This window comes from Hibiscus syriacus, unplaced genomic scaffold (genome assembly GCF_006381635.1).
Source record: "Hibiscus syriacus cultivar Baekdansim isolate YM2019G1 unplaced genomic scaffold, ASM638163v2 tig00000773_pilon, whole genome shotgun sequence".
In the NCBI taxonomy this organism is placed as follows: domain Eukaryota; kingdom Viridiplantae; phylum Streptophyta; class Magnoliopsida; order Malvales; family Malvaceae; genus Hibiscus; species Hibiscus syriacus.
The window spans coordinates 852,588-875,649 of NW_024061823.1; the positions used below are offsets into that span (position 1 = coordinate 852,588).

General features: G+C 33.9%; 2 long non-coding RNA genes and 1 other non-coding gene across 3 annotated transcripts; all 3 read right to left on the reverse strand.

Annotated features, from left to right (window-relative positions):
- Positions 1-7,546: 7,546 nt before the first annotated feature.
- On the reverse strand, positions 7,547-9,293 carry LOC120217652. The gene is made up of 2 exons (XR_005525163.1): positions 9,053-9,293; positions 7,547-7,832 (listed from the first exon to the last, which is right to left on the reverse strand). It is a non-coding gene; the product is annotated as an uncharacterized LOC120217652 (long non-coding RNA).
- A 3,380-nt stretch (positions 9,294-12,673) lies between these two features.
- On the reverse strand, positions 12,674-13,461 carry LOC120217657. Its single transcript, XR_005525168.1, has 3 exons — positions 13,308-13,461; positions 12,939-13,040; positions 12,674-12,816 (listed from the first exon to the last, which is right to left on the reverse strand). It is a non-coding gene; the product is annotated as an uncharacterized LOC120217657 (long non-coding RNA).
- Positions 13,462-19,686: 6,225 nt separating this feature from the next.
- LOC120218314 lies at positions 19,687-19,904 on the reverse strand. Its single transcript, XR_005525226.1, has one exon. It is a non-coding gene; the product is annotated as a small nucleolar RNA U3 (small nucleolar RNA).
- Positions 19,905-23,062: the final 3,158 nt, after the last annotated feature.

Below are 23,062 nucleotides of genomic sequence, written 5' to 3' on the forward strand. Positions count from 1 at the left end.
ATAAAAACGGATTCGTTGTCGGTTACGTTTAGGGAAGGATTAGCACCCCTACAACGCCCAAAATTGGTACTTTTTAATTATAAATTGTCTCTATTATTGGAAATTTAAAAATTCAAAGATATATTTAATTCATAATTATGTTATTTCAAATAATTTAAAGAAAATATATTAATATGTATAAATAAAATATTTATTTATTTAGAAATATTAGAAAAGGACATCTATGTGCTTTAAGACAGCTCTTTTCTTCGATATTAAAAAAATAAAATAAATAATTAAAACATTTTTTTAAAAATAATTTATTTTAATATAATAATAATGAAAATAATAATTTAAAAATATAAAATTAAAATATAAATAATGAGTAAGATAAATAAATTTAAAAATAAGTATAAAAAAACAATAAGACTTATAATTAACATTAGTGACTAAAACATATAAAATTAAAATAATAGGATTAAAATATAAAATATTAAACTTTATAGCCCTTATTTATAGTATTATAAAAATATAATTACTAATGATGTAATTAACCCTAATTATTAATAAGTGATTAAAATTATAATTATTAAAATTAAAGACTCTAACTCGAATAATAAAAAGATCTAAGTGCTAATAATGTAATTTAGCCTTATTTAATTAATTCGGGTTAAAATGATAATTACTAAACTATAAGGGACTAAATTAGGTATTTATCCTAAATATATATATTATATTATGTAAAGGACTAAAAAAATGAAATAAATTACTAGATCGAATTATAAATACTACGAATTATAGCTATAAGGATCAAATTGAAACTTTTTAAAGTTACAATGGCTGCGGGAATAGTTTATCCGAAAGCAAAATTACAGATATACCCCTCCCCAAAACGGCGTCGTTTGTGAAGGGGTATATACTCCCCTTCCAGCTGGCCCGAAGGGCCAGCGTTTCATTTCTCTTCTTTCTCTTCTCTCTCTAACTGAGAGAGAAGAGAATTCTCTCTTGCTTCTCTCTAGCTGAGGGAAGCCGGTCATCGGCCGGCAGTCGTCTGCCGCCGTAATCCCCACCGCCGGCCACCGTTTCCGGTGGTCGGAAAACACCAAAATTTCCCAAACCCTAGATCCAAGTACCCTAAACCCGATTGCACCCTTCTTTTATCCTAAAAAGTTATGGATTTTCCTAGATCTAAGGAAAATACCTTCGGTATTTTTGGTTCTCGGGCACCGTTTGGGGTTCTCCGGTAAGGTAAACTCTTCTTTCTCTCTTCTCAGTTTGATTGCTGGTTGTTGTGAGTTGGTCTCTTTTTTTTTGTATCTTTGTTCTCCGTTTGGTTTCTCTGTGGCTGTTGGTTGCCTCCCTGTTTTGGTTATCTCCGGTTCTTCCTCCCCTCGTTTTTTGTTTACAGGTGAACCGAGGCTTTATAGCCACTCCGGTGTCCTTTTCGGATCGGTCCCAAAGAGGGGTTTTGGTGAGTCACCGAACTTCCAGTGGTGACTCACCTCTAGAGTAGCGACGTGTATGACCTCGGAATGCTTCTGGAGCATTCTGGTGAGGTGGTGTCAAGGCAGCAAGGCGTCGGCAGCTGCTAGTTGGGTCACCTAGCGTTGAAGGTGTCAGCTGGGTTTGGTTGGCTTCAGGGGCGCCGCCGCGTGGTCCCTAGGGTTATCATAACCCTAGGGTTTCTTGATGGAGCCTCTGGGACCGTTGGATCAAGGACAAATCCAACAGTGGTGAGCAATGGTGGCTGGGAGTGATAATACAAACCCTAGTTGGGTTTAGGGTTCTGCTTGGGCCATTTCTGATCGGGCCTGGTTGTAATCGGGCCAGAGTTGGGCCTTGGGTTGTATAATAATAATAATATTAATAATAAAAATAATAATAATAGTAATAAAAATAAAAAACCAAATGTAAAAAACTAGTGTCTTCAAAATCTATATTTAATTAATTAATTGAAATTAAATATTCGGGATTATTAAAATATATATTTTAGTAACGTACAACAAATTGTACTTCTTTGCTCGTTTCAATCCTAGGGTGTGACCTTGTAGGTTCTTGTAATGTTAGCAGTAATTATTAGAACAATTCTAATATTACTTACAATGAGTGACATCTAGCAATATATCATTGTCACCTAAGTTACAAGAAAATATGATTCGACATATCATCTTGTAATTACTCTTTTATGTATTACATCCTTATGTCCTTTATATCTAGAATAGGCACAAGTCTTGGAATAGTCACACTTGTATAGCCCATCTATTGTTTCTTGATATCTAGAGTAGACTTTAATTAACAAATAGTTTATGATATCTCATATCAACTTATTCGAGCATGGCCATGCATTTCTAGTCTTACTCAATCAAGTGGCCTGTGATATATTTCCTATTATGTACGAATGACAAATCTTATCTTAATCATACACACCCACTACATATATTGAGATACATTCAATAACAGTCTTTATAGAGCAACCATTTACGGAGCTTGTTTAGCTGCATCAAAACATACAACAATATATGTTGGGATAGTATTGATCTCAAGTCTGAGGATCATACATATAGTCATCACCATGAACAATGTTATGACTGTCACATAATAATCCAAGACATATGTTCATGGTCGGTCAATCCAATACATTGTTCTCTAACAATATAATCATGTATCAATTCTGACATCTCTATGTCAATGACAACTCATTGTCATCAATCAATAACATGTTAGTCTTAAGCGTATTATTATTGTCCATGCCCATAATAATACTTGACTAGGAATCTTTTAATAATAACAATTATGTCATTATATGGACTTTATTATCTTTCAGTTTATGTTAAACACATATATATAAATGAAAATAATAGCGGCAATGCATTTATTCAATAAAATCGGTAAATAAAATTATTATTACAATCATCATATGATTGGTCTTTGAGCATACTCTAACAAAATCGCCAAAGTTCAAACGGCCAATCAAATGGCCAAGGGGTCGACTGCCATTGTAGGATAAAAGATCAATTACCATGATCGACCAAATTTTGGGTTTTGAGATGATAACAAGGGTTATGATAGGTTAGTGGGTGTTGGCGACGTATGAGTGATCGGTCGTCGGGGAATAGGTGGCTGGAGATGACTAACAGTTGAAGTAAAGAGGACTAGAATAAGAGACTAATGGAGTTTGGGTTTTTTATATTTTAGAAAAAAAAAATTGAGGCTTTTTCAAAAATAAAATATTTTAAGCTATTTTTTCAAATAAATTTTCAAAATTACCATATTCTGACATGTGTCACTTAACGGGTTTTTTAACGGTCGTTATGACCAAGGCACCTAAAGTGGTAACGTTCGTAATGTTAGACACCTAGATGAGTCAAAAAAGCGGTATAGTTTAGACACTTATTTTTGTATTAAGCCAACAAGTAGTATTTTATTGTTAAAAAATCAAAAAAATATAATTGATGTGATTCTGTCAAGCACCAAATTCAATCGGAACATGATCACAACTTTAAAGTTCTTCCAAGTTGATTCTAAGGAGTTTTGTCTTATTTCCTTGCTTATTTACTTATTTATGTATTGCATATGACATAAACATACTTAATCTATGCATGAATATTCATATGTTGTCACTTACTTGCACTCTATATGATATTCATACATATCACATCTTTACTTAGCTTAATTCATGCATTTATTATGTTTCACATTGTTAAATTAAGCTTGCATATAATTTGCATATTTATTTTAGACGTATATTATGTTAAGATAGCTTATCCATAATTCCATGATTTATATAGGTACAAGACCTCTCAACCATGTGAAGAGTCATAAGCATACCAAGAGACAAGTACATTCATCTAGACGGCTAAAGGGGATGAACTGGATGCAACTGGTCAAAGCATGTACAAGAGCCCATTCAATTAATTCATGCACCATTACAATGGATTTGAACCTTCAAGTACATGTACACCCAATTAAAGACAAGGAGAGGAATAGACAACATACATGGATCATTACATATTTTGACCAGATTCATCCAAGGACGCCAGTCAGATTATTCTCATTTTTGAACAGGTTCCAAGCATCATTAAAAATTAATTTTAAATTTTACTCATACACTAAATAATTAAATATCCAATCATGTAACTTATTCGATACTTCTACTATATTTTTATATATATTTAATTATTCATACACAATAAATAATTAAAAATTCTAATTTTTATTGGGCTAGAGTTTTAATGGATCAGTGGATTAGAGCCTAATTTTTCAGATTTTCGAATAATCTAAAATTGAAATTTATTTGATTTGTATCTTATTGATTATAAGAATTTTTTTTTTAGATATTTGATCTGAATTATCTGAAAATAAAAAAAATGGATCAGATACCTGAATTTTTGGATCGAATCTTTTTGTACACCCCTAGTTAGGATGAAAATTAAGATTAGATATTTATGGGTTCAGATATTTAAGGATTTGGGGTGATCGGTGATAGGTCGATGGCAGGAGTGGATGCACTAAGTCACTAAGGGGCACGTGCATCCCCATTATTTAAAAAAAATGTGAAATTTAGTTTAATATGTTAAAGAAAATAAAATAAAAAAATATACATACATGTTATTTTTAAAAAAATATTAAAATTTTGGACTATTCTTAATTTTTGGATCAGTCGGTGGCCTTTTGGGCACGAAGTGGTGGCCTAAGATGTCGACGACTACTAGAAATGGAAAATGGCGCTCCTTGGGGTGGGGGTTGTTCACAACGCTTAGCGCCTATTGGGATGGATATTAGGTTCTTTTTAATTAAAAATGTTTTTAAAAATATAAATAATATTTTTTATTTTTTAGAAAATTAAAAAAATGAATATCACATGTGTAGCTAATGGTTTTTCTAATGGTCATTACGATGCAATCAAATCACCTACGAGTGTAATGTTAGAAAAGTTAGACATATTTTAAACGGAAAATTCTTTAGACACCTAAAATTAACTTTAGATATAGTTTGAACAATTATTTTTACATTAAAACATTTTTAACGTATGTTATGGTCGAGACACTTAAAAAAGTAGTAATGTTAGACACCTCTATTGACTGAAAAATTCTTTAGACACCTAAAATTAACTTTAGATATAATTTGGACACTTATTTTTATATTAAACTATTTTTAACGTCTGATATGGTTGAAGCACATAAAATAGTGAAACATTAGACATCTCTATTGACGAAAAAAGTTTAGTCACCTAAATAAAAAATATATAGTTTAGGATTTTTTTATTAAGTCTTTTAAAACAGTATTTCTAAAGATGTGCATTAGAGGGTTCAACCCAATCCAACACAATATGGTCGGCTTGTAAAGAAATAGTATTCAGGTCAGGTTCGAGTCGTGTTTTATATATTACGTTGGGTCGAGTGAAATTTCGGTTGAGGGTAAAAACTTGTGACCCGACCGAGAGATAATAAAGTAATTTTTCATATAATTTATAAATAATTGTTATAGTACTCCTCTCTATAATTTTTTAAGGGTAAACTAGACCATATACTACAAAATTTTAAGCGTTGTCTCGTTTATACCAACAAACTTTCAATTTTGCTAATTTTAGCACTAATGTTTACTTTTAAATGCAATTATGTCACTCTGTCGTTAATGATCTAACATGATGATTTTCGTGTGCCGTGACGTTACTGATGTGGCCATCTCAGCAAAACGATGTCGTTCTAGCACGACTATTTTTTATGTTCATAAAGCCCAAAACGACATCGTTTTATTGATAGAAAAAATACTTTCCATAGGATTTAAACGAGAGATTTGCTGGACCGAACGAGGAGTAACCAACCACCAAGCTAAATTAAGAACTTATTATAATTTTAACAAAACTAATATATATGTTAAACAACAGTTTGAATTAATACCATTTATTTAATATTATTTTTTATTTTTATATTATTTTATTGTATATATGATTTATAATAAATAATAATAATTTTCAAAAAAAACCCTAACTTTTTTAAATTCTCAAATTCCCCCAAAACCCAATGCCCTAAGTACCAAATCCATAATTTCATCCATTGTTGTCACCAAATCAACAACCACTGCCCACTACTTCTGTTGTTAGACCCTTACCACCAATTACCCTACTCTGTTGTCACTGGAAATCAGTGAATGATGTGCTAATCAATCGTTAAATATTGAATGTGAAATATTTTAATCAAACCATGAATGATGATCGATCGACTAGAAAATGGCGAATGACATGCATAGCGATAGGAGGCTTTAGTGTGATAGTAACAACGTGTTATCGACATGATGGTGGGTGAATTTAAGGATTGTAATTTAGAGTTTAGTGTTTTTTTAGATTTTCAAGAACTTAAGGGGTTTTGGGATTTTTTTGGATTTAGGGTTTTTGTTTTGGAATTTTACCAAAATTTTTCAAACAAAACTACGTCGTTTTGGGATTTTTTAGCACCGAACAAGTCATGCCAAAATGAAGTCGTTTTGGTGAGGTAGTCACGTCAGAAACATCACGACGCACGATTGTCATGTCATCATCCCGTTAGATCATTAACGACGAAGTGACATAATTGTACTTAAAAGTAAACATTAGTGTCAAAATTGACAAAATTAAAAAAATGATGATATAAACGAGTCAACGCTTAAAGTTTGATTGTATCTGGTGTGGTTTATCCTTTTTTTTAATTATGTCTTTAATTTATGTTAGGTTTGGTTAGATCAAGTTTGGTTTATACTCCAAAAAATTGAGTTGTCAGGTTCAAATGGATGGCATATATTTTTTGGGTTAGGTGGAAAGTATATATTTTTAGGCTAGGTTCGAGTGGAGGGTATATATTTTTTGAGTCAGATCGAGTTAGTCAAAAACAAAACCTGACTCATTGCCATCTCTAGTTGTGTTTGGACTCTGTATAGTGTATGTGTATTATCAATGATTAAGAAAGATTCTAAACAAATGCTATTTTATAATTACTTCATATTATCAAAAATATAAGATAAACTACGCATTTAATACTTAAACTATCAATTTTGACCAATTTTAATACCTAAACTTTTAACTTTTTCAAAATCATACATTCCATTTAGTTTTTTGTTTCCTTTAAGAACCCTACCGTTAAAAACTTAACGTGTTTAATACCTAAATTATCAATTTTAGTCCATTTTAGTACCTAAACTTTCAAAAAATAATTCAAAACTTAACTTTAAATTTTGAACAGAGGTACTTAAATGAAACAAAAACTAAACTTTACGTATAATTTTGGGAAAATTGAAAGTTGAAGTACTAAAACGAACCAAAACTGATAATTTAAGTATTAAATACATAATTTTCCAAAAAAAAATACTCCATAACGATGTGCATTAGAACAGCATAATATTGACGAGTTACTCCCCGTAACATGATAAACTATGAATTCTATATTTAGATTTACGATTATTAAAAAAAATTACATATAAAACAATCCTCATAATATAACTTATTAGTTTAACACATATAATCAATTAAATATATTTACTTACATCATTTGCTTATATAATCAATTTGATAAATTTTAATATTATACCAATTATGAAGAAAATACAACAGCAAGAGCAGAATAACATTAAAATCATAAGTGAACGAATGACAGCAGCAGCATAGTTCCATAATCCAAATAATTTCAAGATTCGATAAATATAATTTACAATAAATTTTATCCTATGCTAAAAGGACCAATGGCTTCATTCCCTATTCCAAACTCGGAAGTAATGTCAATCCATGATTTCCAACAATACGCTGCATACGTAAGTCTTCTGCAACTTATGCCGGACCAGTAACATAACCCCGCTAGCAGGCATCGGCTGCGCTGTCTGCGGACCTAACATTGTAAAGCAAACACAACAATAAGCAAACTTATGCAACTTCGTTAAAGATGGCTGCATTTTGACAGTAAAAAAGGGAAGATGACACCGGAAAATGGAAAAGATGTAAAATCGGACCCATCCGGAGATAACAACAAAATGACGTAAGTTTTAGGATTAACAGACGAAGCCAGCATTAGATAAGCGAAGTTTGCAAAGCCTTACTTCATGATCCTACAAGATTCAAATATCACACCAAACTACTTCATGATCCTACAAGATTTTTCTGGTCACTATCACAAGGTTCATTTCAATATGTTATCTAATAAAGTTTTACAAAGCTAAAGCGAAGAGGTATAACTTTAAAGCCATAAAGCGCTTCATCCTTTCACAATCTCATTCAAGGTTCTCCCTTTCAGGAAGCATACCCGTAAATTCCCGTCGAGTAGAAATGCTTAAAACTAACACCGTTCCATACCCTTTTATAGAATCACTTAAAATCCACACCGACATCCAATCGGCTCAACCACTTGGTTCACCAGTTAATAGTCAGAGGTAGGGAATGAAACTGGGGCACGCCAAAGGAGATTCAAGTAGGGACTCAGCATGATTGAAGAACCTCTAGTGGCCGAGGATTCGGTCGGGTAAGGGAGAATGAAAATTGTGAAGCAAAAGCTTTAAAAATGGTCATTACGAGTACCATTAGGGGGGGGGGGGACATTCTTTGCACAGCCCACTTCCGATCTATTTTTATCTCGTCCACCAATTAGTTTCATGAACTCTCGCATACATTCAACAAAAATCTCCCTTTTCTTTTCCAGAGAATCATTAGGGACGCATCCTACGTACCACAATACACACATCTTTATTCCATACTTCTATGTGCGCATTTTGATCATAGAATCATTAGGGACACATCCTACATACATGGTTTCCCACGATATACACATCCGTATTCCATACTTGATAATACATTACTTCTATATGCACACTTGTTACTATCCTAGTTACGAAGGAAACTGAAAACAATTGTTCATCCGGAGAAGAAGGCAGAACAGAGCAAACAGAATAGAAGGAGGAGGAGCAGCCGAGGAGGAGAGAAGGAGAACTACCTGGTCGGAGCAAACAATTGTTCTTAAAAACATAGCGTACACAAAAATGACAAGAAAAACAATGAAAATGAGCTAATCTACACCCACACAGCTAAGAGAGAATGAAAAGATGGAAAAGGAGAAACCTTTGTGGCAAAAACAAGCTCCCAGGGAAATGTAGCGGCATGAGCAAAACACCAGTGCCCCAATAGGCTACTTCAGACCCCGTAGCCGAGAACATCTTAAACCCTAAAGTTCGTTTAAGAGGAAAGGCAAAGCCGATAGCTTTAAACTTAAAAATAAAATGGGTTTAAGGCAAATAAAATACTCGAGTTTTGGGTATACAAAAGCTTAAAACTGGAGTACAGATGTTAAGAAAGACAAAAGATTTAGACTTTGCACTAGTCCCGATGAAAGAGAAATATGAAGTTTTGAAGGGGTGGGAATGTAAATTTTGTGTAATATAGTATAGGGTAAAGTACTCGAACAGTCAATTAATTATAGGAGGAGTTCTAATTTGACTATTGATCTATTAATTTTATTAAAAGAGTCACTTAACTATTTAAACGATATAAATTGTCATTAACATTATAACATTTAACCGAGCGGTGAATTTTGTTGTAATAGGATATGATGAGACATCACCATATAATTGTGAGATTAAATTTATTGACTTAAAATAAAATTAAGACTAAGATAATAGAATATGTAAGTAATGGAGATCAAATGTATAATGATATAAATTTGTTTAACTATCATGTCAGTATTCTCGTTAATCTTTAGCGAAAATTGATTTAATTGATATATTTTTAAACAATTAAATGATATGGTTAATAAAATTAATTGAAAATGATCTAAATAGAACCTAGTCCATAATTAAGTGACTATCAATGTAGTTTACCTGTAATAAATTGCGTATCCGAGGTCTTTTGTTGTTGGTGCCGTTTTGTTTTGAAAGCAGTATGAATGCTCTGTGGCTGCTGAGTGCTGAGCCTATCTGGTTGCCCGCCGCAGTCTCCTTTTTTTCTTTTTGTTTTTCTTTCTTCTAACTGCAAATTTAACATTTTATGATTTGTCAGGTTAAACTTTTATATATTTCAAATAATTTTATATATTTTTTAAAAAAATTAAAAATTGATTTTTCTAAAATATTATAATTTCGTTTCCGTATAAAATTTTAGATAAAGTACACAGATGGTCTCTCAACCATACGATATTGTTTTGTTAAATCTCTCGACTATTAAAATGTATAAAATGATCATTGAATTAGAAGACACTTGAGTCATTCTGACTATTAAGGTTACAAAATAGTCACTTAATTATTCATATATTTCAAACTCGTCATTTTTTGTTAAAAAGTGACGGTTTTCTAAGTTGGATGTTAAACTGTTGAATGAGATATGATAAAATCTTGTCTTGTTAACTGTTTGAGTTGTATTTTGTATTGACTATCTATTTATATGGCGCCATCAAACCAATACTTGAAACATTAAGTCGTCGAACTAGTATTTGGAAGCAACATCAATGACAATAGATATTATTAAAATATGATTTTATTATATCTCAATCAGCATATTAATGTTCAGCTTAGATGTCTGTTAATTTTTTAATGAAAAATGATGAGTTTGAAACATATAAATAATCGGTGATTGTTTTTGTAACTTTTAATAGTCGAGAAACTCCATTAAATAATATTTTATAGTTGAAATATCATTTTATAAATTTTAATAATTAAAAGACTAAGCAAAATAATAATCTTTAATGATAAAAATATTTTTATACTTTACCCTAAAATTTTATATCTTGTGCATACAAACTTAAGGGTAAATTATATCATTCCTCACTGAACTCTATCTCCTATTTTACTCACCTTACTTTTAATTTTTTTTATTTTACTCATTAAACTTTACATGTTAAATCATTTTGCTCACTCTGTTGTTATCTCTCTAACGGTGTGATGACATGTCATTTTATTATTATTTAAAATAAAATAATTGAAAATATAAATGATAAATTACACCGTAACTTTACTCTCTTTTCTATTTTGTTCACCCAACTATAAAATAAAAATAGAAGGTGGTTAGATGCCACCGTCGACCGCCGTAGTTGGTGGCCGTTCGGTCCCAAATTCATGGGTCGCTTCGTCTTAATACCATGAGTTTGAATCCAACCTCCATTTGTTGGAACTTGCTTCGAAGTCCACAAATCGGAGATTGAAAGTGAGGAAGCCGAAACATTTAAGTCGTGATTCACTAATTTTAGAACATTTTTCGGTGAAACAACCATCGGATTTAGACTCAGGGGGTCGAGACGAACCGACCAATAAATTTTGGGGCCGAACGGCCACCATTAACTACGATCGACATTGGCCAGAATGAAAAATGAAGTGGTGGCTAGCGACAACAATAGGGGGAAAGAAGAATATTCGAAATGACATCATTTTGGTGTATATTTGAGTTGTTCAAAACGACGTTATTTTTATGCTTGTGCCATGTCATAACACTGTTAAAACGTTAACGACAGAGTGAGCAAAATGATTAAGTTCGTAAAGTTTATTGAGCAAAATAAAAAAATTGAAAGTACGATGAATAGGAGAGATAGTAAAATTCAGTGAGGAACGGTGTAATTTACCCAAAAATTAAACATTTAAACTTATCAGATTATAAGAATGTGAAGAGGAAAAATAACAACAAAAAATGCAAAAAGTAACATCATGAAACATATAGACACAAACACGTTTTTGTTTCCTTATATATCAAACACTGATTGCTTAGTCTCAGCGCTTTGCAAATTGGATTTCTCCACTAAGCATTGATGGAAACATGCTTCAAAACATGACTATCTTTTTAGCAAGGAACATGCCGGTGTTGAATCCAACGAGTAATATTAGTAGTTAAAAAAATATTATTTTTATAAATTTTATATTCGAATGTTATGTTTATAGATCAGAGACAAACCTAGGCGGGGTGGGTGGGGAGGTCGCCCCTAAAAGTCTAAAATTATAATGTATTTAGATTTTTTTTCTTTATATTTTGTATTGAAAATTTTATTAGTAGTTAAAAAAATATTATTTTTATAAATTTTATATTCGAATTGTTATGTTTATAGAATCAGAGACAAACCTAGACGGGGTGGGTGGGGAGGTCACCCCTAAAAGTCTAAAATTATAATGTATTTTAGATTTTTTTTCTTTATATTTTTTATTGAAAATTTGTTTTCGACTCCTAAAATTTTATAACTTCAAGTTCGTCCCCTAACATAATATCTCACGTCCGTACCTGTGTAGAATGTATTTATTCTTACTGTCAATTAATTAAGAAATTTTTTAACATATCATAATCTCAAGAGCATATGCCTAAAAATTCTTAGTTGATATCTCCTTTCTCTCCTAGATTATGAGTTTAATACTCATTACGAGTTAAATTCCTCTCTCCCTTCCCCTAATAAAAATTGTTTAAAAAAATTCTCGACATGTACTTTTTTATATTCACCCTAAACTATTATGATCAAAAGTTTTTATTTTTAATAATTTAATTAATTATTAGAAGTACAAAATTATATTAGAATTATTACTTCTTAAAAGAATTATTTTATATTTATAATATTTTATTTTATTAATTTTAAATTCATAATAATTGTTTAAAGTTTAATATGAATCTTAAATAGATATGTAATTAAGACATGCTTCAATTCGGAGACAGTATATATAGAAGTGATGGGCCTGAATACCATAGCTACAAGCCTTTGTAAAGTCGGTTTTTGCAGCCAATGCAGTAGAAGCTTCTTTACCCAGAACTGCCATATTTGCTTTAAGTTCCTGCATCTTCGCTTCAGCAGCATGCAACTTTGCGCCGTTTTCTGTTATTGGAGCTTCTCTTATTCGTGCTTGTCTTCTAGAAATCTCTGCTGCCTGTTTATTAATCATATTTAGTATCGATTATGCAGATCTGAAAGCAATCCTAAGAACGGGGAACTTAAACTGATGTTTAATGTATAGGAAATAGTGCACCGAGAGCTCGTATAATTACTTACCAGGGCCTCTGATTCCTGCCTCATTCGACTCTAGCGTTGAGCAAGATGACGAGCATCTTCCAAAGGAGCACCAACGGTCATTGCTCTCAAGGGATCCATGACCTTTTGTATTTCGAAACAGACGGATCATGCTTCTAGCGGCACTAGTTATTCTCAAAAGAATTAACTAAAGCATGCAGTAGGACAAATTTCACTGGATTATGAAACAGGACATTCCGTAGTCACATAACATTTAAAAAGGAGTCCGATGAAAGCATCATACTCATACTTGTTTTGGATTGAATGTGTTTACAATTACTATAACTAAAACATATTTTGTAACATGAAAAATTCAAAACACATTACATACAAATTCCAATAAACGTCAACTTGTTGGGATACAGCATAATATAATCATCTTGCTCCTTCTCTACATGTTTACGGCCATCACCATAAATAGCTGCAGCTTTGGCAAGAATATTTTCGTTGATGTTATCACTGTTCTCGGTTCCATATCGGCAGCATTCTTCAGAGAACTTGGTTCCTGGTTATCATAAAGATTGAGAACCATGACTAAAAGATTTTTTTTATTTCCCTCTAGTTCAAGGCTTCACCTTGATTAATCTGGATCGATCCGGGTCGTACATTTGGTTTTAGTCGGCTGCTTACCACTTGAACCAACCCGTTGGTCATGAGTAAATGGTTTCATCTCCAAAATATATGTTATTTATTTCAATTAGACATAATTTCATGATAGGACTTCGAATTGCTTTATTACAGCCTGCAAAAAAATTATTTTAAACTCAATAGGATAAGATATTAATTGAGGACTTAATTCAATCAACACTCATCCATCGTTTCATAGCACTACCCACCTCGCAGATCACTCATCTTTCAGGTAAAGGTTGAAGCTTTGCAATAACAAAAACTTGTTGAAACTCTACATGTACTCTCTTCCATATGTTAGTAACTTCGGGGTAATGTCAAATAATTGAACTCAAGGGACTTCGAATTTGTAATGGAACTAGCTAATACACAGTTGAATTAAGTCCACAATTCAATATTTAGTTCATGAAACATATACCTTAGACCTACCTAGATTTCATCCATTATCCTTGTTGAAATTTGGCACACCAAATTGCATCAATTGTCAACATTATGGGTGGCAATTTGGTGACATTAATGGGGTGGCAAAATTGGTCAAATTTGGCCACCAAATTGTTGAAAATTTTGGATGGTAAAACTATGCAATTAGTCATAATTTAGGGTATTTACAAATTAGTCCTTAAAGCTTCAACTATAAAACCCTAGCTCATTTAGCTTCAAAATCATCCCAAAGCATTCTAGCTTTCTTCCAATACTAGAGAATTTAGAGAGTTTCTTGAGAGTTGTTTTCTCCTTTTTATCAAGAGAGAATTATCATTGTTTTCTCCTTAGTAGATCGAGAGAGGTTGTAATTCCTATTTTCTCATAGTGAAATTCTTCTACCGTTGCCTGTGGTTTTTACCCTAATAATTTTAGGGGTTTCCACGTAAATTTTGTGTCTTTTATATTCATTTTATTTTCTCAAATTATCAGTTGCGATTTTGCTCTATCGGTAGCCGTCTTCCGCAACAATTGGTATCCGGGCCAGATTTGAGTGTGTAATATCTGCTTATTGTCTTTGTGGTTGCCACCAAAAGGTGGATCCTCCAACATAAGAAAGTAAGAAGGTATTACCCATTCTTTGAAGGTTCCAGAGAACTATTCACGATAGTGAAATAGTGGGAGCTATCCGTAAAAGAAGCTATGGCAACGAAATTTGATATTGAAAAATTCAATGGGAGAAATTTCTCATTGTGGAAATTGAAGATGAAGGCCATCCTAAGGAAAGACAGGTGTCTAGCGGCTATCAATGAAAGGCCGGTGGATTTCGCAGACATCAAATGGAACGAGATGGACGAGAATGCTATGGCAAACTTTCATCTAGCATTAGCAGATGAAGTATTGTCAAGCATCGAGGAGAAGAAGACAGTTAAGGAGATATGGGATCATCTCACCAAATTGTATGAGGCCACATCGCTGCACAATAAAATTTTCCTTAAGAGGAAATTGTACACTCTCCGTATGCCAGAATCTACTTCAGTGACGGAGCACTTAAATACACTGAACACCTTATTTTCTCAGCTTACATCCTTAAGCTGTAAAATATGAGAACAAGAACGTGCTGAACTTCTACTTCAAAGTCTACCGGATTCGTATGATCAACTCATCATCAACTTGACAAACAATAATATCACTAGTCTAGTCTTTGATGATGTTGCAGCTGCTGTTCTACAAGAAGAAAATCGGCGCAAGAACAAGGAAGACAGACAAGTAAATCTGCAATAAACAGAAGCGTTGACAACGATGACAACGATGAGAGGGAGCAACAGAACGTGGTCAAAACAGCAGTCACAAACATGGTAGATCGAAGTCGAGGAGCAAGAAGAATTTAAAGTGTTACAACTGTGGAAAGAAGGGTCATTTGAAGAAGGATTGTTGGAGTCTAAATAAAAACTCCAATCCACAAGGCAATACCGCAAACACTTCAGATGATGGAGATGCTCTATGCTGTGAAGCGTCAACCACCGTGGAAGGAAGAAAACGATTTACAGATATATCGCTCATTGATTCGGGAACAACATATCACATGACCTCAAGAAGAGAATGGTTCCATCATTATGAACCTGTCTCAGGAGGATCTGTGTATAGTTGCAATGATCATGCCTTAGAGATCATTGGCGTGGGAACCATCAAATTAAAGATGTATGATGGAACAATTAAAGTTGTTCGAGATGTACGGCACGTGAAAAGCCTGAAGAAAAATTTATTATCCTACGGATTGTTGGATAATAATGTAAGCAAGATTGAGACACGGAAAGGAATCATGAAGGTGTTCCGTGGAGCGCTTGTGGTGCTGAAAGGCGAAAAGATAGCAACAAACTTGTACATGCTGAAGGGAGAGACTTTGCTAGAAGCAGAAGCCTCTGTTGCCTCATGTAGTTCAGATTCGGCAATGCTATGGCATCAGAAACTTGGACACATGTCAGAACAAGGAATGAAAGTCCTTGTGCAGCAAAAGCTACTTCCAGGCTTAACAAAGGTATCACTTCCTTTGTGTGAGCATTGCATAACAAGTAAGCAGCACCGGTTGAAATTCAACACATCAAATTCTAGAGGCAAAATTGTTCTAGAATTGGTTCACTCTGACGTATGGCAAGCACCAGTAACGTCCCTAGGTGGAGCAAAATACTTTGTCTCATTTATTGACTACTTCAGGAGATGTTGGGTGCACACTATTAAGAAGAAGTCAGACGTGTTTTCAACTTTCAAAAACTTCAAGGCGCGGGTGGAACTTGATTCTGGAAATAAGATCAAGTGTTTCAGAACAGTAATGGAGGAGAATACACAAGCGAAGAATTTGATGACTTTTGCAAGAAAAAAGGCATCAAAAGACAGTTCACAGTGGCGAACACTCCTCAATAAAATGGAGTGGCAGAGCGGATGAATAGAACCTTGTTAGAAAGAACAAGAGCAATGTTGAGGGACGCAGGCCTAGAAAAATCATTCTGGGTAGAAGCAGTCAATGCCGCTTGTTATTTGGTGAATCGAGCTCCATCAACTGCAATAGAGCTGAAGACACCAATTGAGATGTAGACTGGTAAACCAGTTGATTATTCAAACCTCCATATATTTGGAAGTATTGTGTACGTGATGTACAACGCCCAAGAAATTTCAAAGCTGGATCCAAAATCCAGGAAATGCAAATTCTTGGGGTATGCTGATGGAGTAAAGGGGTATCGCTTGTGGGATCCCACTGCCCGTAAAGTGATCAGCAGGGATGTTATCTTTGTAGAAGATAAACTACAAAGAAAAGAAGACGATGATAGCGCTGAAAAGTCAGAGACTACTCAGATACATGTGGAAAAGAGTTTGAACAAGGAGATTCTTCTAAAGAACCAGCACATGATGAACAAGAACCAGAGAGTTCTGAAGCCAACAACTCGTCAATCAGATCGTGTGAGAAGACGTCCAAATTGGCACTCAGATTATGTTATAGAAGGTAATATTGCATACTGCCTTTTAACAGAGGACGGTGAGCCATCAACATTTCAGGAGGCAATAAACAGCTCAGATGCTTCACTGTGGATGATGGCGATGCAAGAAGAAATCGAAGCCCTTCATAAAAATAATACATGGGACCTTGTGCCACTACCACAAGGAAGGAAGCCAATTGGTAACAAATGGGTCTTCAAAATAAAGCGAAATGGTGACGATCAAGTTGAGAGGTATCGTGCAAGACTGGTGGTCAAAGGATATGCTCAAAAAGAAGGTATTGATTTTAATGAAATATTTTCTCCTGTGGTTCGACTAACAACAGTTCGAGTAGTTTTGGCAATGTGTGCTACATTGGACTTACATCTAGAGCAGCTAGATGTTAAAACAACTTTTCTTCATGGAAATCTTGAAGAAGAAATTTATATGCTCCAGCCTGAAGGTTTTGAAGAAGAAGAAAAGAAGAACTTGGTTTGCAGGTTGAACAAATCTCTGTACGGTCTAAAGCAGGCGCCGAGGTGTTGGTATAAGAGATTTGATTCATTATGTGCCTTGGATACAACAGACTTAATGCAGACCCTTGTGCTTATTTCAAGAGTCTGGTGATAACGATTTTGTTATATTGTTGTTGTATGTGGATGACATGTTGGTTGCAGGACCCAACAAAGATCATATTGAAGAATTGAAGGCACAACTGGCTAGGGAATTTGAAATGAAGGACTTGGGATCAGCAAACAAGATTCTAGGGATGCAAATTCACCGAGACAGAAGTAATAGGAAGATTTGGCTTTCACAAAAGAATTACTTGAAGAAAATCTTGTCACGATTTAGCATGCAAGATTGTAAGCCAATTTCTACCCCTCTTTCTATTAACTTCAAATTATCCTCCAGTATGAGTCCTAGCAGTGAAGAAGAGAGGATGGAGATGTCTCGAGTACCGTATGCATCAGCAGTGGGAAGTTTAATGTTCGTTATGATATGCACAAGACCAGACATTACACAAGCAGTGGGAGTGGTTAGTCGGTACATGACGAATCCAGGCAAAGAGCATTGGAATATTGTGAAGAGGATCCTAAGATACATCAAAGGGACCTCAAATGTTGCATTATGTTACGGAGGATCAAACTTACTAATCAATGGGTATGTAGATTCTGACTATGCAGGGGATTTGGATAAAAGCAAATCTACTACATGATATGTGTTCAAAGTTGCTGGTGGAGCTGTAAGTTGGGTTTCAAAATTGCAGTCAGTTGTGGCTACGTCCACAACAGAGGCAGAAAATGTAGCAGCTACACAAGCCAGTAAAGAAGCAATTTGGTTGAAAATGTTATTGGAGGAGCTTGGGCACAATCAAGAGTATGTCTCTCTGTTTTGTGACAGTCAAAGCGCCTTGCATCTAGCAAGGAATCCAGCATTTCATTCAAGGACTAAGCACATACGAGTTCAGTACCATTTTATTCGTGAAAAGGTGGAAGAATGAACGGTAGATATGCAGAAGATCCATACCAAAGACAACATAGCAGATTTCATGACGAAGGCAATCAATGCTGATAAATTTACCTGGTGTCGATCCTCCTGTGGCCTGTCAGAAACGTAAGCAACATGAAAGGTACAAGGTAGAAAGAATGATGTGAAGATATGATTGTTCCAATCAAATCTTCAAGTGGGAGATTGTTGAAAATTGGCACACCAAATTGCATCAATTGTCAACATTATGGGTGGCAATTTGGTGACATTAATGGGGTGGCAAAATTGGTCAAATTTGGCCACCAAATTGTTGAAAATTTTGGATGGTAAAACTATGCAATTAGTCATTGTAATTTAGGGTATTTACAAATTAGTCCTTAAAGCTTCAACTATAAATACCCTAGCTCATTTAGCTTCAAAATCATCCCAAAGCATTCTAGCTTTCTTCCAATACTAGAGAGAATTTAGAGAGTTTCTTGAGAGTTGTTTTCTCCTTTTTATCAAGAGAGAATTATCATTGTTTTCTCCTTGGTAGATCGAGAGAGGTTGTAATTCCTATTTTCTCATAGTGAAATTCTTCTACCTTTGCCTGTAATTTTTACCCTAATAATTTTAGGGGTTTTCCACGTAAATTTTGTGTCTCTTTTATCTTCATTTTTATTTTCTCAAATTATCAATTGCGATTTTGTTCTATCCGATAGCCGTCTTCCGCAACAATCCTAACAACCAAATGAATAGAACCCAATTCTCATGAAACCCAGAAAAACAAATTAAAAGAGAGAAAGAGAATGAAGGGTAGTGATTGAATTACTGTTGCTGCTTGGCAACTTGATCTCTGAGCTTGCTGGCTTAACTTGTAAAGGCATCCATTGCTGCCTTTTCTTGTAAAAGGCATCCATTGCTGCCTTTTCTTGTTTCTTTCAACACAACGAAATATATTTTGCCAAGAGGAGGAAGAAGAAGAAGAAGAAAGCTTATAGTTTCTAAATATCTGGATTTATTTCGTTGATGGATTGGCTTGGCAGATCAGGCAGCTGGCTGTGCATGAGAGACAAAAGCCTTCCGAGTTTTCCTCCTAGCTCTATACTTGGCTGTCGTAAATTGTGTTCTTTCGGACATTAGACCGTTGGATCGATTGATGCAGACTTCTTTCTCTCATGAAGCTTTCGTAGTTCCAACTTGTAGCAATCTTGTAATAATTTGGGAAAGAAAAAAATAATGGGGCAGTCTGTCAGACAACTGTGTGACCATCCCAGCAAGACAAGGCGAACTGGGAACGATCCTCTGCGATCGAGGTTAGCCGATATTCAGTAACCCAGACCAATAATCACGCTCTGATCACACAGCCTCAGTTCATCAACCAGACTTGGAATCCTGTCTCCTTAGAACTTAAGGATACAGAGGTACGAGCCTATAGAACAGATCCTGTTCAAGTAAGGTCGTGCCCTATTATCTCGCGGTTCTATTTTAAATACCATTTGCCTTAGTATCCCCTTAACGATGTGGGATTTTGTTCAGCTTCCAACCAGTCGGTGTTTAAAGGAACAGGTAGTTTATTTACCTTAAACAAAATGATCATAGTTTATTACATCATCCCGGAAGAAATAAAATTTCAAGAAGCAAAACTTAAGTTGTACGTTTAATAATATTGTTGATGGAACACATTGATTGTATCCCTCATTTTCTGTTTATTCTCTAGTTTGAATGCTGAGTTGTGATTAGTAATAATGCAATAGTAATAATATTGTTGATGGAACACATTGATTGTATCCCTCATTTTCTGTTTATTCTCTAGTTTGAATGCTGAGTTGTGATTAGTAATAATGCAATAGTTCATTTGTGATGGATTTTATATCTTGAAGTAAAATGATTAGTGAAGAGAAATGTCCTAATTTTTCTCTTAATCTTGATCGAGAAATTTTATAACAGGTGATGTGAAACATAAAGTCATGATATTTTTCGTAGGCTAACAATATATTTTAACTCTAATAGAAGACATAAATATACCAATGATCATGTCAAGTAACAATATTTTAACTCTAATAGTTGACATAAAATACCAATGATCATGTCAAGAAGTCGTGGCATTTCGAGAGAGGTGCAAAGGCTCTGAGTCATTGTATCCAGACATGGTCTTCAATGGTTTTAACGGCAAGAAGTTCTCTAGAAATCCTGAGATGCAAAGATAATTATACAGAAATCAATCTTTTAGAAGAGTTACAATATTTTGTTCCCTCTTAATCGAGAGAATATTATAAAATAATTTTATATGAAATTTATTGGTTAAAGTGTCACTGGCATTCAATAGGTTGATGTAAACCAGAAAAACAAATTAAAAGAGAGAGAATGAAGGGTATGTAAGCAGTAAATAGAACTGCTATAAGCAAGTTAATGATATTGCTGCCCATTAAAGTGGTTCATAATCATGCCTTGCACATTCCCACGCTGTGCAATTCCATTTTTTATCGACATGGGATATGACATGAAATTTCATGGTTTTTGATGAGCAAACCACACTATAAAATGAGATACAGCTAAAGTCTCTAAGCACAAAATCATTAAGCATTTTTATATTCAGAGAGTTGGAAAACAATAAACCATTTAAGTGAGGTTTTGAGTGTTAAAAGATCCTTGGCGGTTTTAGATTTCGTATAATTAAGTGCGAAATATCGACGGTGGTTCGTGCTGGTTCACGATGATTAACGATGGTCTGACATATTTAACGGTGGTGCATTCAAATCCCGGATTTCGACGTAGACCATGACTGAAGTTATTTATAACTGTTTTTTTTTTCGCTGCGTGAATTGCCTGTTGCTGCTTGGCAACTTGTTCTCTGAGCTTGCCGGCTTCCTTCTAAAAGAATTTTCTATTCTCTATTTGCCAAGAAGAAGAAGAAGAAGAAGAAAGCTTATAGTTTCTAAAAATCTGGATTTATTTCATTAATGGATTGGCTTAGCAGATCTGGCAGCTGGCTGTGCTTGAGAGACAAAAAGCCTTGAATTTTCCTCCGAGCTCTATACTTGACTGTTAAATTATGTTCTTTCGGACTTTGGACCGTTGGATCGATTGAAGCATTCATCAATGGACTTCATTTAGGATTGGCTCTGAGCCAGACCATACGAAGGGCTTAATTCAACAAAAATGATCATTTGAAGGTTCAATTGATTGTGTGATAAAATGATAAATAGTTGAAAGGTTGTTTAATTTTAGGATAAATTATTTTTACACTTATTAAATTAGGATAAAAATATTAAAAAAATATTTTCAGTTGGTAATATTAAGTATTTTCGTGCTTGTACTATGAGCAGCGAGCAAATTCAAGTTTACTATTAAGATATTGGATGGATATCGGAGTACTAATTAGGAGGAGCTTCAAAACTTGGCAATCTCTTTTCTTCAAGGATTTATTTACAAGTTCCGGATTGGAGGGTTATGGTTATAGCATTTGAGGCCATTTTCATTATGTCAACAATGATAATATATGTTATTGATGAAAAAACTCGATATGTGATCTTTAATATGACTTTAGTATGATGACGTGACACGTTTGTAAAGTGGTTTAATTTTTATTTTAATCTTAAAATTTTAGATAAAATATTAATTATGATTTTTTTATAAATCCAAAATGTTTTAACCCTGAAATTTTCAGTGAGAAAAAATATATAAAATTTAAACGAAAATGATCAATCATTAACCTAAAAGATTTTAAAACGTGCGATCACATCTCAACCCTCTCTCAATCTATTCCTAACTAGGTGGTGAGGATGTAATAGGACGAAATGATAAATATATACTCTAGCTTATAATTAGGGGTGCTTAAATCAGGGTATTCGTATTTTTGGATACTCTAAATGTCGTGTACCCGAGATTCTCGGGTCAGAAAAATTCAGCCCATGACCCGGTCTGTAAGAGGCAGGTACCCTTAAGTCGGGTATACGTATTTTTGGGTCTTAAGTTCGAGCACCAGAAATATTATGGGTGTGAGCATTCAATGTCAAATGATTAAGAGTTAACTTTCAACAGAAACTCAGATTAATAAAAGAAATAATTTAAATGTTAAAGTGAAATAATTTGAAAAAAAAATATAGATTTATAATATTTGGATAAGATAATTTTAAAATTAGAAATGAAAAATCTAATTTAAAATAAAAATAATAATAAAAGAGAAAAGAGAAATCGGACCGATGGATCAGCATTTACCCTGTTAAGAGTAATTTTGTAACTGGAGTCTAACCCAAAAGTCAGTTAAAAATAACAAACTGGGTACCCAACTCGCAAAATCAAACATTTAACTCTAAGATATCTAATAATTTTATATCGAATCAATGGGTCTGATACTTCGGAACGGGTATTTTTCAATACTCCTACTTATAACATATCGAAATGACATTTTTTTTTGTTGAGCGGACAAGCGGTATTCCTGGGAGAAAAAAAACGAGAAGAGTAGGGTGGGTGGAGCATAACGTGGAACCAACAGAGGCACAAAATTGAACATTCGCTCTAAGTGGGATTTGTACGATGCCCATTTACTACTGTTGAAACAACCACTCCACAGATATTTATGTCATTGTTAATATGGTAAATGTTGACTCTTTTTACCA